General features: G+C 36.5%; 1 protein-coding gene and 1 long non-coding RNA gene across 6 annotated transcripts in view; both read left to right on the forward strand.

Annotated features, from left to right (window-relative positions):
- Positions 1 to 16,636, forward strand: part of CADM2 (cell adhesion molecule 2) — a 666,627-nt gene that overhangs the window by 165,714 nt on the left and 484,277 nt on the right. The window lies entirely within an intron of this gene.
- The window catches only part of LOC136791367 (uncharacterized), a 108,226-nt gene that overhangs the window by 9,209 nt on the left and 82,381 nt on the right, over positions 1 to 16,636 (forward strand). The window lies entirely within an intron of this gene.

Below are 16,636 nucleotides of genomic sequence, written 5' to 3' on the forward strand. Positions count from 1 at the left end.
TGATATATTTACTGCTAAATTCTGAAGAGATTGTTTTTCTTAGAACTGTATTCTGATCACTTCACAAAAGCTAATGAACTGCTTTTTCAAAACTCAGTATGCTGTGTACAAAAATGCAAGTCTGTCGAATTGTTCTTAAACCAGTATTTCCCTCCACCTGAACTGTGTTAGTCTAAAGAAGCAACTTTCTTCCCATTTACTTCATCTGAAATTTGTATTCACACTTTGGAAAACTAGCCTAATGTTTTTGGGGTTCAAGTGTGATATAAGAGCATAAATGATTCTGACTGCATTCACAGTTTAACTAAAATTTTATTTTGTTTGAGACAATTTTTTTAATAAAATTTTATGGTTTTTTTCCCCATCTGGAATAGCCAGATGTTAATGCCAGCTGTTTGTTTGAAAAGTAGAACCAAAAACATTCACTAACTTTAGGATGCCTTCCTTTTTAAGAAGGTTGGGTTACAGTTAGAGTATAAGGCTAAATGCAAATCATGAAGTTTTCATCTAGGTGTATGGTTTTCTCCATCTTTCCTTAAAAAAAAAAAATTTTTTTTTTTTAAACAGGCAGTTCTAAAGACAGTTCTATCATATGACTAATATGATTGACTGAAATTGTGGTATTTTGTTCTTTTTGTACATATAGAGGGAGAGAGAAACGCACACAAAAAATACAATCTCTTTTGCTACTGACAGGGTGACAAAATTAATCTTCTGTCCTCTGGATGTATTTTGCTGTACTTGCTTACACGTAAGTGGTGACAAGATGATTTGCTTGATGAAAGTGGAACTTCTCACTGTTCTTTTAGGATTTTTAAAGGGTGTTTTCCAGACTGCCTATCTTCTTTCACAAAACTACACAAAAGCATCATTTAGTCTGAGGATACTGGATCTCAGAATCATTTAGGTTGGAAAAGACCTTTAAGATCATCAAGACCGACCATCAACCTGGCCTACTGAGTCCAATCTCTAAACCATGTTCCTAGTGTGACATCAACATGCTTCCTGAATATCTTCACGGATGGGGACTCCCTCACTTCCCTGGGCAGCCCGTTGCAATGCTTGACCACCCTCTCCTCCTAATTTGTAACCTTTTTTTTTATCAACTACTATAAATTGGCCCTTTATGTTAGGAATCTGTCACGTCATTATTTTAGACACTACTAATTTTTGCTGTCTGTTTGAAAGAATCTTTCTGTCCAGCTGAAATTTAAACAGAGTTCCTACAGCATGAGTCCGTGAATGAAAGCATCAGTTCTCTAGTAGTGCTTCCGTGTGGTTTGCCAGCTTTATCAGGTGAAGATTGCTGAGATTTGTTGTGCAAATGTGTAAAATGTGGAGAGTGGATCTTCTTTGGCCAGCTGTTTATTCTCCTATTGGCCAACACTACTACTTCTGGACGTAGCCAAGCAGCTCATGTTGTTAGAAAAGCATTACCATTGATTTTAAAGCTGTGAGTACAGTAAGCATTTTTGAAAAGGCAGTTATAGCCTGGGCAACATTTTCTGCATTAATTGTTTGTGAAACCAAAGGTGAATTATATTGGAAAACTGATCTGGCTGAACAGTAACCATTATTTTATCTTAAAGAAGTTTATGTAGCACTGTTATGTATGAAATGCAGCCTCGAAAGAAAGCATCTCCTAATGTGGCTCTGATGCTTAAATGAGGAGGCGCTGAAAGTCTATCACCTCTGATAGGATCTATACAAGAAGCATCCATCATGACATTTTGGGGTGTAGGGATGTAATCATAAGGACTTTTTTACACATTCAGCTCTGCAAAATAGCCAACAGAACTTACAGAAGAAAATACAGGGGAAAAAAAGCCTTTGTGATAACTCATTTATAAGCTGCTCCTCTTCGAAAAGTAATAGAAATTTCTCATATTCTACAAAAATTTGAAAATCAAATCAAAACCAGTGGCGAGTTTTTGCTGGTTGCCGTTGCAGTAATCTGTTTAGTATGCGAGTGAAACGTGGGTCTGAGTGCTTTCTATCAATAACAAACGTTCAGTTGTTTTATTTGCGTAGCGTTTGTATTAGCTTTAGTCAGCACATTGAAGTCTATATTTGAGTGCTTTTTTGAAGCATTTATTTAATAGATTTTTGCTTTCTGTTGATGATTAACATAACACTTCATAAACACATAAAACCAGTTGTTTTTTTTGTTTGTGATTAAATAAATGAAAATTACATTTTTTCCCCATTTACTTCCAAACTGTAGGACTACTTGGTCTATGGCAACACTTATTCTACTATAGTACTGACATAACCAAATAAAAAACTGGGCTTCTGGGCTTGAAATTAGATTTTGATCAGAAAATGAAGTTCTGTTTAAATATTCTTTATGTGTGCAATAGTATTATAGATTTACAGTATTTGAGGGGACAAATACAATATGCATCTTAATTTGCATAGAGTGAAGTACATCTTTGTCACACTTGTAAATATAAACAAATTGAGTCTATTAAATAGGGTTTGTAAACAATTAAAACTTATAAGGTCACTTTGCAAGTCTTTTTCAACTTTTTAATCTTTTAAAGGTTTTAAAGTATTAGCTATCTAATCCTTTCAGAAGCTCCCCGGGAGAAGGGGTGAGTGCATGCACACTGCTCAGCCCCGGGCAGCAAGGAGCAGGCACCCAGAAACACTTGCTGGACCATGGGTTCCAGCGTGGGCCTGAGAGAAGTCCTGCATGACTCCAGGTCAGGATGGGACCATTCCTTCTCCTCCTCCTGCTTTTTCATGCCCTGGTGTTCCTGGGAAAACCTGGATGGCAGTGGCAGTGCAGCCTGCTCCGGGGAGCACCGCAGACTTCTGCCTGCAGGTCTCCATGCAGCCTCAGGTACAAGACTTTCTCGTATGTTCACAACTTCCTGGCTTCTTTTCACAAACTTTCTGGCCCCCATTTTGCTCAGTCAGCCAGGAGTAGAAGCAGGGAATAGAGGTTGCATGTTCCAGCCAGTGAAAGGAAGCAATATTTTTCCCATTTCACTAGTTGCACATTTTATAAAAAGTGTGTAAGACAATAAAAGATGATTAGAGAGATCTGCTTGTTTGAAGCACTTGTTGCTCTTTATAAAAGGCTGTATATGGTGTACATTTATTGACACGTACTTACAGAAGTAAGATCTGTTATTAATGAAAAGGCACTTGGTGCAATTGAGCAACATAGATATGTGTTTCATTCAGTATTGTTGCTCCTTCTTGTTCCATCACCTAAGTACTGATCTTAGTTGATCAGCTCATTCTCTTCCATTTTCATTTCCAGTGGTAAAATCTTGCAAACGCTTTCTTCAATCTTAAACGCTTCCCCTTCACTGTGTGAGGCTAAGACAAATAAGATATACTGCTCGGATGCTCTTTGCAAAACTCCCAGCAGTGATGTAGTTCAGAGTTGCACAAAATATTGTTAAACCATCTAATTTTGCATCTAATTCAAAAAGAAGTATGCCAAAACATCAGTGGTTAATTGTCTGGAGAATTGGTGTTAAAAATGGGATGATATTGCAGCTAACTTGTCAGAGAAAAGGAAACATTGGAAGTACAAGGCGAGCATCTCTTGAAGGGAATACGGATTACCCAGCTTATTGCTAGAAGAGATGCCATCTGTTTTCTCTTTGCCCTGCAAAGAGGCGGGGACATTGTAGTTCTGGGTTGTGTTTTTGAGTTTTATAGGTGTGCAAATCTTATGTCTTGTTTCTTTTTAACATGAGATAAAATTAACCCTCAGGAAGGGAATGGAAAAGATATTAGAATAACTGGTTTAGCTGAAATTGGTACTGCTTGTATCGTCGCTGTAATGTAAAGACTTGTACTGCAGTTAACAGGTGCGAGAATAGTTTTGTTTTTAGGGAGTCTTTATGATTTACCTATTATGCACAAGGTATGTTGTTATTTTTTAAAAGTCTTTATAAGTTTAGTTTGGTTGTTTTATAGCTTTTACTAGTCATTTATTACCGTTGAAAGAACTGCATAGCAGAAACCCATTTCATATTGTGTGGTTTAATTGACTATAATTAGCAATTTACCACACATTGTTTGAAAGGGACTGAGTAATTTTATCTAAGAATATTGCTCATAGGATGAAATTGCTGCATGAATTGCATTCTCAGACAAAAAAAAAAATGTAATAAGTGTTAAAGATCTAAAACAGTTATGAAGTTATGTAATGTTGTTCTTACTATATTATAAGGAAGAAAACAGTGGAAAACAGTGCCATATGAAGGAGTGGAATATTTTAATGTAGCTAACACACGGTGGTGAATTTTGTTGTGCGGTAGTTGAGAACCTAATTATATATTAATTAGGCTATATTTTAGAAAGAAATCAAGTTTTAAATATTAAACTCACCTTATCTACAGACTGCACAGTCACTGATTTACGGGGGGATGACTGGAAATTTTCTGTGGTCTCCAGCCTGTAGCTTGTGTTTGTGGCTTGGCAGTGCAGGGTGCTGACCCATAGCACCTAGGGGAGCAAGCCATGGCCAGCCTTTCCTCCAGGTTAAAGAGAAGAGGGCTGTGCTGTATCAGGGGTCGCTGCTCCCAAATGTGAGCAAACTGCAGGAGAAAAGCCAAGGGGGAAAACGAGGTGTTAAATTCTCCTAGGCCTGCAAATAATGAAATGCAACAGGATTTAACTTTGTAGACAAACAGGGTGAGCTGAGCATGTTTTTGCTTCATCTGCACCCTTTTTGGACGATGACTGGGTTCTATAGTCCTGTGGGGCTAGCACACCCATAACTTTATAAGCAGCGTATGGTAAACAAGAATTAAGAGAAGATCATTTTTCTCCCAGGACTTTGTTTCATTGATTCCTTTTGTCTTATCATGCCACAGTTAAGAGGCAGTTCCATAAATTTGTGTCTGTTCCTCTCACATCTGTCTTGGATGAAGACAGAATATTACTGTAAATCCTAGGTGAGAAATTTTTCATAGTTCATTCCCACCTCCAGCAGCCTGCGAGAGGAGTATCATATTGCCCTCTCCACCATGTCACTCCTTGCTTCTGCATTTAATAACAAAAGGGTCACTAGTGATTTTTTTCCCAGTAGTGTTCAGCCGTGAAACAATTAACACTGACTTTTAAATTGTTACAATTTCTTTTATTAACACCTGTTTTGACAAATAGGATCAGTTCACAACTCTGAATAGCTATGACAGCCTGTCTGCAGCCCTCCACATGTAGCACTGTAAACCTAACCAAATCCTTTGAAGGTTATTGCCTTTGGCATATGGGCTAGAGAATTAGGGGCTGGAGAAGCTAAGATTCTGGAGTACCATTAGGAAGAGCAACCTAAACTAGAAAGGAAATTATGCAGGCATTTTTTTTGCAGCTGCATAATTGCTTTATACAGCAGGTCATGATTGTGCTGCAGTAATAAATTGTAATGTTGTCCATGCCTTTTAAAACGTTATCTTTGCTTTTGCATGCAAGGCAATAACAAATAAGATGTATTCTAATTTGCAGGTAATCCAGTTCATTTAATTCTCATTTGCATACATCACATTTCAGTTGAATTTATCATCACCAGCAAAATCACCATTTAGAAAACAGTCAGAATAATTTTGAGTAATCTTGGCAAGGGTGCAAGCTTTGCTTTTATTTGCATTTGATTTTGTTGCCACATCTAACTTTTTGTTTTGTTTTGTTTTTCTTCAAGAAATATTTTCATTTTCATTTGCAAATGTTTTATATTTTTACCAGCAGTTTATGGAATCAATTACAAATCACAATGAGCCCTGGTTTCTTAGAACACTTGAAAAAGCTTTTAGTATGTTCTGAAGCAGTTCACTAGCAACACTTTAAAAGCAAAACCTCTGTGGGTACCCCAGGGTACCTATGGCTGCATGCTTCTAGCTTTAGAAATTTCACTGTGATTTGAATAATTTTCACACACATTTGAGGAAATTCATATAGAACACTTGCATCATATATTACTTTCCTAAACATGAAATTTCTCCTTTTGTTTCAATGCACATTTCAGTATTTAACAAATGCTTTTTCAGCTCTAATAACTGAACATTTGATTCAAAGCTTTTGTGCTAGTCTCAGAGCTAATAACTTTCAGAAAGATTTAAATTTAAATGTGAAAAGGATTTTTCTAATGCACTAATACTGAGCTTTCTCTGAAGAACTCAGTATTGGAAAACTAAAATATGCTGAGTTATTACCTGTAATTTAAACAAAAAAATCTACCTGTAGTGTTGTCTTGTGTAACATGATCATCAAAACAAACATCTGCACATTTCCCTCAGCAAACTGTATGAGGAGAACTAACAGGGATGTCAGTCCAAGCGTACAGAAACAGTTTCGGCTGCGAGGGGCAGAAACTGGCTGTCTTTACAGGTACAAGTCAGCACTATTTTCTGTCCCATCAGGAATTTCAACTACATAGCTAAAATGCTTTCTGTTGTTGGGGTTAGAATGACCTTCTCCTTTCCCCATGTCAGAGTGGTTAGAAGCAAGCCTTTATCACAGTTAAGCAAAGGCTACGTATATTTATTTGATTAAAAAACAAAACAAAACAAACAAACAAAAAGAATTGCAAATCTTTCCAAATAGATGAATGATTGCTTTGGGGTAAATGCAAGTTTGCTTGCTTAATCACTCAGGGCTGTGTGGTAACAAATAATTATCGTATCTGCAGTTTGATAACACATATGCTTGTCATTACTTGCATGTACATGTGTCAGTGTCTTATCTTTCTCCTGTACCTGTGCTATGTATTATCTCATACTTAAATGAGACAATACTCAAGTAACTTTCTGGACCTGACAGAGGTTCTGACCTTTCTTCTCATATCCTTAGTATCTAGGGTTTAAATGTTGGCTTTTACAAAACTGAAAATCAAATATCAAATAAATTTATAAGACTTTGTGCCCATTTATAAAATGCTAAATGGATTTGGCAACTCTGCTCCAAACTGACTGCATATTTTCCAGTGACTGATGTATCTATTTGCTTTCCCTTTTGAAGGAGAAAAGGAGACTTGCTTTCCCACTTTTCTAACGCTTATAGGTATTTGCTTAGATCCTGGCAGGTTTTGCTTGTTTGTTTGTTTTTCCCCCCAGCAAAGATTTAATAAAAGTAATGTCTCCTTGAGGTTGTCTGCTGTGCTTTCTTCAGCTTCTGCCAAGGGTTGCTGGACCTTTGCATATATACACACACACACACCACCAACGATGCACTTATTTGCAAAATTCACCAATAATTTGTTTGCTTGGTCACAGTTATTTTGTGATAAGTCTCATCCTTCATCCTTCAAATGTTATCTTCTGTTGGTGGCAGTCAAATCAAATTGCTGCTATGCAGGTAAAATGGCATGTTCATCTGATGCTTATATTTTCTTCATCTTTAATGTGAGGAATCCAGACCCATGAAAGAAAACAACCCCCTTGCCTATCGTCCTGTTGGCCCTGAAACCTTCTATTTCTGCTTCTAACAAATACACTAGTTTGGATGTTGAATACGAGGGACAATCTTCCCTTGCATGAAAAAATGACCTGTTTTTTTTTTTTCTCCAATTTGTATGGTGATTCTGTCACTGAGTAATTGAGACTGTGAATTATTCATATACTAACTAGTAACATGAAGTATAAGTTTTCCAAGAATATATATGTTTTTTTTTTCTAGGTGCATTGTATTAATTTGTGGTGGAGGTGATGAATTCTGTTTGCCTCACTGAGGAAGCAAGCCAGAAAGTTAATTCTGTTTCCAATTAGCATGTGAAAACAACAGAATATTAAAACATAGGAAGGAGAAATATATTTAAAAACTTGATTCAAGACCACAGAAAATACTTGAGAGAGCACAACCATGGGTTCACACAACCAGAGGAAGCATCAACCCCAGCAGACTTCGAGCATGCAACAGGGAAAGTGAAGCAGTGTCACCCACGAATTGTGCCTTAAGAAGCAGGAGCATCTTGCCCCTGGCGATTGATGCTGGCTGCGGTGCCACATGCTGGGGTGTACACAGCCCAGTCCAGCCACGGGGGGCGAGGGGAGCTGGGGCAGCCCTTGGCAACCTGGACTCCCCTGGGAATTACAGGCAGGAACCGGAGTCTGAGAACAAGGTGGCTCGTCCAGAAGCGGTGCCGCAGGTGCTGATCTGGAGACCGCTCTTGCAGATAAACGTTTTTTTCAGAAAATGGACTTGACCCATCGCGGTTGGTCAGAAAGCCTTTCCTTTCCCTCCAGAGTAAGAACTTTTAATGGGTTTACAGTCTTCTGTTTCACAATCCCGCTTTGTTGATACTAGGATTTTTGTCTTCTCATATAGTTTTAAGGACAAAGTGAAAGGGATACTTAATAATGTGCAAGACCAAAATGCACTTTCTGAACTTGTAGAATTGATACAGTGACAAATACGAACACTGGAAATTGAGGGAATCGCAGTCAGAACTGGTGAAAGGCTGTCAAGGAATCAACGAGCATGCAAACTGCTTTAGGGATGGAAATGGGTCTGGATATAAGGATTTGTTCCTCAGACTTAAGAACAGGACACAGGGTTCTGCTCCTGCTGTCAGGGAACTAGAGAGAAATCTGTTTTGAAAAGCCTGGAAGGCTGACCCTAAGAACCGAGTGATAATTTTTCTCCAATCCAATTCGCCTTCAGATTTATCACTTGAAAGGTACTGGAAATGAAGTTGCTTAAGTTGTGATATGACCTCTTTGACAATGATTAAATAAGAAAAATTCGCAGAGTAAAAACCTCTAGCTGAAAATGATAGCTTTAAGTGAGATTTTACATTTACATCTCAGGAAATGATGTTTGTTCCTGAGTGGACAGCAGACTGTGTCAGCAGAGATGTTTATTAAGCAGAAACTTGGAATCATTCTAAAATGGAGAAAATTATTTATCATCAATAAAATCAAATATGATCAAAGATGATTACAGGAATTGTCATTTAAATCATCTTCCCGTTACTGATATGTGAACTTGAAACTTCACAGTTTTTGCATTTTTCTGTCTTTTTAGCCAAATAAAAACTAAACAGAAGAAATTTAGCAAAGGAAGCTCTTTCAATACTGCATTTAATACTATTCTGCATCTCTCCTCTGCAGCAGCTGAAGTAAAATAAACGATGTGTTTCTGGTCACACACAGTTTATCAACCATAACAAACTTGAAGTACAAATGGAAGGAAGCTGGCACCAGAACACCATCAGCTGGCATGGTGCTTGTCTTGAGCTCCATGACATCAATTCTAGTCCAGAAACATCATCAGTTCACAGGTCCTTAAAATAACACATTTACTTTTTTTTTTTTTTGTAAGGTTATGTCTTTGACTAGATCACACTGTATCTGTTTCTTAGTTTCGACGCAGCAAAACAAGTAAAATCCCCAGCCAGAATTTCTTTTGGCGTTTACCTGTGAAACATTTAAAGTGTATCCTGACCTAGCACATCATGAGCACTGCTGGGAGCTGGTGCATCTTGATTGTTAGACTCTTTCTAGAGGATATCAAAGGTCAGGTAGACTGTCACAACAAATTTTCAGCAAAATAGTTTTATTAAAAATATACTAATTTATTTAACTGTACAGTCTACTTGTTTGGTTTGTCACTGGCTGTATGAGGTATATCAGCTATTTAAAAAAAATGCCAGAAATAGATTGTGATTGACTTGACCTTGTTTTCTTCAGGTGGTTAAAGTAGAAGTTCGTTACGGATATTGGCAGGCGGTGAGTGACTGTACACGCAGACTTGTCTAAATACAAGTGATCTGCCCATAATATTTAAGGCAAAGTAATTGACATTTCACTCTGCACATTCTTGTGATTGCTGGGCCCAAAGATCCATCAACACTAACACAGCTACATGGATACTTGAATCTTATGCCAAAAGAGCTTTTAATCGGCACCCAAATGATGTAAATAATGCAGACATGAACCACTCAAGAAAAGTAAGAAGCCTCACCTCTTTTTTTTTTTTTTTTCTGTTCAGTGATTGTTTTGCCTGCTTTTGTGCCATTATGTAACAATATCATACCCATACCTTTTTTTTTTTTTTTGACACTACTAATTGTAGTGCCATAAATGTGGCAAGGCAACTTTGTGCACAGATTGTGAAAGCAGTGTGACCTGAACTAATACATTTTCCATGAGCTGGGCTCAGTTTCTCATTTACCTGTAAGAAATCCGCTCAAAATGTGCTTTTTAGAGTGTGTGTTGTGCTAAATACAAACCTTTGATCAGACAGTACATGAAAAAGGAACATTGTTTTTCTGAATTAAGTGGAAATGAGGCCTAAGGCAGCCTGCTGTTAGGATCAGAAGTACTAAATAAAATTTAAAATCCTTAAACCTTGTAAACTCCAGGGACAGGAATAATTTCATAAGTCAAAAGAAATGTCATCTGTTGAATTAGAGTGATATGTCTTATATATGTGCATACAGTATATGCATTCTTACATCCTTAAATAAAAGGTTGAACTGTAAAAGTACTTATTTCGTAGAATACAGAGAAAAAATCTTTTCCTCTGCTGTTTCATCATTATAGACTTTCATCCTTTACTTATGGCAATAACATATTTTACCCCTATATTTTGCTGACCTTTAAAAAAAAATATCTGGAGTTCTACTTGTTTTAAGTAACATAAGATCCTAATAAAAGAAAGTTCATTCTATACTCAGCACTATTTATCTTTTACATTCTTTTTCTTTCTTGTGGCTCACTACTCCAGCAAACTGTCACAGTGGAACAGAGATTAGTCTTGAAGATGCAGTGATCAAAAAGTAAATGAACGATTTAACAATATTTGTTCACATTCTTGGGATAATTCTGATACTGTCAGTTTTCAACCTTTGTTGGTTGATGGGGAACCATTTATAGTCTGTTGTTTGAAAATCCTATTTTTGCATTCTTGACTTCTTTTATGGTGAGCTATTAACATTTTTCTTTCACTTCATGGTCCTTATATTTGAGTTTTCTCATCTTCCAATATATCGGTTATGTTTTATGCATCTAAATTTTGGTCATAAATACTAAGATTTTTACACTCCGTGATGTAAGTTATTCCTCAGCAGTAATAAAGATAGAGCAATAGCCTTGCAACTCCCACTGCTGTCCCATCTCCCCTTCTATCTATGACCACAGGCAATGGCAGCATTTGTGCCAGGCAGTGAACCATTTTAAAAGGGCTTGTATATCAGTAGTGGTGCATATACTGTGGTTTAGAAACTTGTGCTCTCTATCATTTTTCTACCATGCTGAGCTCTATGGGATTGTTGTTTTCAGGTCACTTTGCATTTTGTACAATCCTCATGAGCTTGTACCACAAAACAGCAAAGTCTAAATGAGTCCTTGCATTTTCTCAGGCTTCTTCAGATCAGTCCTCTTTTTTTTTTTTTTTTTCATCCGTTTTTTACAACATGGTTGACTGAACCCAGGCCTTCAGTGTCTGCATAGGCAGATTGCTTAGACAAAATGAGACGCCACTGAAATCCCCCAGCAGAGATGCTCCCCTGTTTGTATGGCTCTCAGATAGCTACGCAAAGTACTACAGGCTGCATCCTCATCTCTTCTCTGCCTTGTTTATTTAATGTATCCCTGCTGTATCTTGTTTCATTAGTTTTGACTTTCTCGTAACACATTTTTAGTGTGTTATTTTTTACTAGCATTATAGCTACATTCATTCATTAAGTTCTCCTTTATTAGAAATATTTCATTCTTAGTACCAACCTTTTAAGCAAGTAAATAGAAACTGTTGCTGGTATTCTATCTCAAAACAGGGGATAAGTGTCTACAACTTTTTATGACCTAATTTTATTCTGTGCACTGTTTAGATAACATACTGCATGTTTATATATATATATATATATTTATATTATTGAAAAAAAATGGTAAAGGTATGTAATGTTTTCCTGTGTTGCATTATCAACGGCATTTCACTGAAGCCATTTCTCATTTCAGACTGAAGCTTTTGATTGACTTAACTTTCAGCCTCCTGCAAAAATATTACCCATACTATTTTAACAAATATCAGTTTTAGTTTTAAAATGACAAAGATGTTGAAAGGTTTAATCTGCACAGAAGTATTCCCTTTTTAATGTAATAATCTCTCCTTTGTAGAATATAAAACTACATTACAGGGCTCCGTCACTTAAAGGAACAGAAAACAGCTTAGGTATTGATTCATTTTGCTATTTGGTTGTCAATAATGCCAGAAAATGAATACAAATTAGTTTACCATTTCTAGGTACAACCATGATTTACTATGTTCTTTGAAACTATCACCATGGAAATTTTACATTATTTTACTTCGTGTTATATTAATTTGTTTTATATTCATTAAACTCTGGTAGTTTTTCTATGTATGGCTGATTAAAAATGGGTGCCATTAAAAATGGCAACAATAATGGGATTGACTGACCTTTTTGCCCATGTCTGGACTTAGTTTACCTCTTCCTTTATTTTTTTTTTTTTCCCCCATGCTGGCTACTGCTCTCCTTTTGGAGTCCTCATAACTAGCAACAGAACAGCATGATGCAGAAGGATAGGAGACCAGAACCTCTGCGGATTTTTTATCAAAACCTGTAATGTTGGATTTATTCATGATTTTGAGCAAGCTCCTAAGACCCATTGCTTCCTTCATCATTCAAATATGAAAGATTTATATTACTCGGTAGCTGAGCAGCACTCAGCAAGAGAAATAAGGAAGGGTAATATTGATAGCACTTCCAACAGGTAATTTATGTAGATATTCATAGATACAATTTGTCAGCAATTGTTTAATTTTTCAAACTAGGATATGATTGAATAAGCAATTAATTTTTATTTCTGTTTTAATTACTTAGTGTTTACTCTTAATCAAAAAAGTTCTTGTCCCTATTTTCAATCGTTTCAATGTGTTTTATAGATAGGCTAAAAAATTCTCTCTACATGTACACTCATTGCTTGTATGCATTGTGACTAAGGTTTCACTTTTACAGTAAGGAGCAAATTTTGTTAGAAGCCATGAATAATCATATTCAGTGCATTATGCTCCCCCCCCACACACTTTTTTTGTTTGTTTTTTTTTCTCCCCTAACGTTGGGAAGCATTGGAGTGTTTTCTTGTAAACTTTTTCAAAAGTTACAGCATTTGAATCTCTCAATGTGATGTTATAGGGAACTGAGTAGGTCAACTCTGTTGTTATATAATATTCTGAGTTCTTTCACATGGTGCATAACCAAGCTTTCAGTCAATTTGGTTTTGTTATGCAAGCGATGCTTGAGAATATTACAGTGAATAGCAAAAACGCTTGCTGTCTCATTGCATCAGTGTTTATTTGTGAATTATTTCTGGAGAAAAAATAAAGAACACAGCTTGCAAAGTTTTCATGTCCACCTTTGTTTTAGGACTGTGGGATATGTAAAAATAAGATGCTTTTTTCTGGTTCTGTTCAGTACCTTTCTTCTAGGTTGTGCAGGCTCAGACAAACATGGATGCAACAGCTGCATTTGAACTGTGTTTTCAACAAGCTCTGTAAGCTTTTTGTTTGTGATCCAAGGACATTTAAACACATTTTGGCTATTTGCTTTTGTTTTTCAAAAGATTTTGACATGTTTTGATATCTGTGGAATCTGAAAGTTATTTTGTTTTTAAATCTTCTCCTGCATCGAACTTTTTACTGTTTATATGGTCTGGTGTAAGGGATGACTGATTTTTAACAACACAGCTTGTGGCCTGATCTGTGGACATAGCCATTTCTCCTCAGTCTTTGCTTTGAACTGTCCTTACTCTACTCATCAGGGGTCACCATCTGAAACCCTAACACTGTGATTTTCTTTGTGTGCAGTAGCATGATTACAACTAAGTCAGAAATAATAATGTTATGAGTCTACTAGAATGTTTTTGTGAGGTAAAACAGCAAAAAGTGTCAGAGGAACTTGCAAGAAAGATTTTGTGGAAGAATTTACTGAAGAAGAAAGAAAAGTTTTTGGTTTTCATTTCCTTTGTTTAAAAAAAAAAAAACAGTTTTGATTATCTGATGTGGAATGGAACCAAGTAATATTTTTTGTCCTCCCCTAGTATCTTTCAGGCAAGGGTTTTAAAGTGCACCACACATTTGTGGCAGAACCCATAACTGAAACTTAAATTTCCTGGTACATTTAGGATCTAATTAGTGGTCTTGTTTTCAAGTGAATGTATATGGGTTGATCAATACACGTTTTAATCTCTACGGAGCAAAACAGAACTGAGTATTTACATTTGCACTTGCAGGATAAGGGTATAAATTAACTTTTATTTTCTCAAATATCGTAGAACAGCAACTGAGAAGAGGGAAAGCAATATGAATATGATTAACCTATCATGTTAGTCACGTATGGTGTAGTGTTTGGATGGTGACAACACTTCATCAGTTTTTGTTTCACAAACAAAAGGGAAGTAAGACTTCAGGGAGGTAAGGATTTGGTAAATTTTAATTCCATCACACATGCTGAGGTTAAGCTTAGGTGGAAGAGCTTTATCCCTGAAATTTCCAGTCAAAGTTTAATCACTTGATTAACTCTCAGAAACTAGGGGATTGATCTGAAATCCTCAGCCTCAGTCAGAACTCTGCAGTGAATAAGATTCAGTAGAAAACATTTTTCTATGTCCAGAAAAGCCTTTCTTTGCATTCTTTAATGAGACAGGAAGGATGTAGTTAGCTTTCCATATCAAATCAAGCTTCCCTAAAATTTTAGCTTCATGACTGGTTCCATCAAAATTAGGGTCCACTTGCCGTTTGTGTTTACAGGATACCTACTTTTTCTCAGTGTAATAGAACTTCTTGTTTACCGTTTAACACTACCTATGTTGAGTCCGTTAACAAGAGGTAGCATCCACACTGCTGCTGGTCATTAGTTTCTTGTTGAGACAGTTATGCTTCTGTAAAGTTTCTAGTGCTGTCTTAAGATGTTTATACTGAATAAGTACTGGGGCATTTTTGGTGAAAAAGATGAACACAATAAATCAGCCACCTTCAGAAAAATGTGTCACAATGGCTTTCTTCCCATATTTTGTATTGTTATTTCTCTGCTGAACGGATTCTCGGGGGTCAAATGAGACTTCATTCAACTAGAGCTTTTTCAGACATGATAGCATGCCTCAGGATACTCATTCAGATTGAGATTTGCAGAGCAGACACTTGAAGTTCATTTAACACTTTGGCAAATTGTTGTTACTTCAACATTGTTCCCTACAGAAAAGCAGAAGTGTAGCTTGATTGAGCTGCCAGTGTTTTATGGTGTTTGTTGCCTTTCACTTAACCTTGTTTGCAATTTTTCAGAATATTTGTTATTGACTGCTGTACCCCAAATTAGAATTGATTCTTAAAAATACTTAGTTTACGATTGATTTTAAATGTGTTTATTTTCCCTTAGTTTCTCTCCTTTCTCTCCCTCTCAAAGCTTTTACTGTATCTTTTAAATTTGATGATCTATGACTTGAAAAGAAGAAAGAGCTAGTGAGATTTCTCTCCTTCATTTACTTATTATTAGTAAATAGGGAGTTGCACTGGCAGCTTTTTCATGTCAGCCTTTGCAATACAGTGTAACGTTTGTGATTATCAAAAATCCCTGGCTGGTAGGTACTTGGATCCCACTTAATTACAGTGAGATTTGTATTCCTAAATCACTTAGTATAGAATGCCATGTTCCCCAGGCATTAACCCAAAGCAGTCGGCATACCTGAAGAGCATCTACTGGGCAATAAATTGGACTTTTTCCAGCCAATTACCAAATGCTAATTAGAAGATGAAGTAGGTCAAATGAGAACAAATAACTTCTCTTGCTTGCCTTTGCTCAAATTCTTTCTGCGGGCTCTCAGGCAGGACTTAAGAGAGATCACTTTCCGCAGGCAGGTGTTTTATGTGCCCTGGCTCATTTTGTAATGGCTCCCTTACACTGTTTGCACCTGTCACTAGGGCTCCTCTAGTTTTTGAGTGATAGATTCACAAGCTCCCTTAACTATCACTTCCTTTTTATGTAATACTGATAGTTCAAAAGGTCAGGGTGTTCTGAAATGGCTCCCAAAAATCTAGTCAGAGTGGAACTGGTATGGGAAGCCAAATCAGAACCAGTATAAAAGTTTATATAAATGTGTGTGGTAGTAAATTAGACAGGGAATAGGCTTTTACAGTTTCTGGCTGATGGAAATTTTCAGTGAAGGCTCTGCAGTATCTCCAATGAGTGATGTTTCAAATGTAAGATTTAAAGAGTTTAGTATAAAAGTTGATAAAGAATTCATGATATTCAAAACGTTTTAATGTTTGACCTGTGGTCTGTTGGTACAAAAAGTTTGAGTTTCAGTCTCTTACATTTAAGAAGAGAAAGGGTACAAAAGTTGCTGCTTTTCTGTCAACAGCAGATTTTAAAGATGTATGTTGTCTGTACACTTCTAAGCTTTGTTCTAGTATTACCTCTTCTGTCTTTCTTTATAAACAGGATCCACATGTTCAGATTTCAAATTTTTTTTTTTTCCCCAGTAGCACTGAGGTGGTTGTTACCTGCTAATTGCTACTTACTCACCACCCATCCAGTAAATGGCACAATTTCTACAGCATTTTTCCCTTTTTATTTATGATAACTTTATACGCCATGGAGAGGCCAAAAACTCTCCCTCCCAGAAGGAACACATAGCTCTGTATTTTTTCTTTTCTCGTCTAT

Source organism: Anser cygnoides, chromosome 1, assembly GCF_040182565.1.
Source record: "Anser cygnoides isolate HZ-2024a breed goose chromosome 1, Taihu_goose_T2T_genome, whole genome shotgun sequence".
NCBI classification, from domain to species: domain Eukaryota; kingdom Metazoa; phylum Chordata; class Aves; order Anseriformes; family Anatidae; genus Anser; species Anser cygnoides.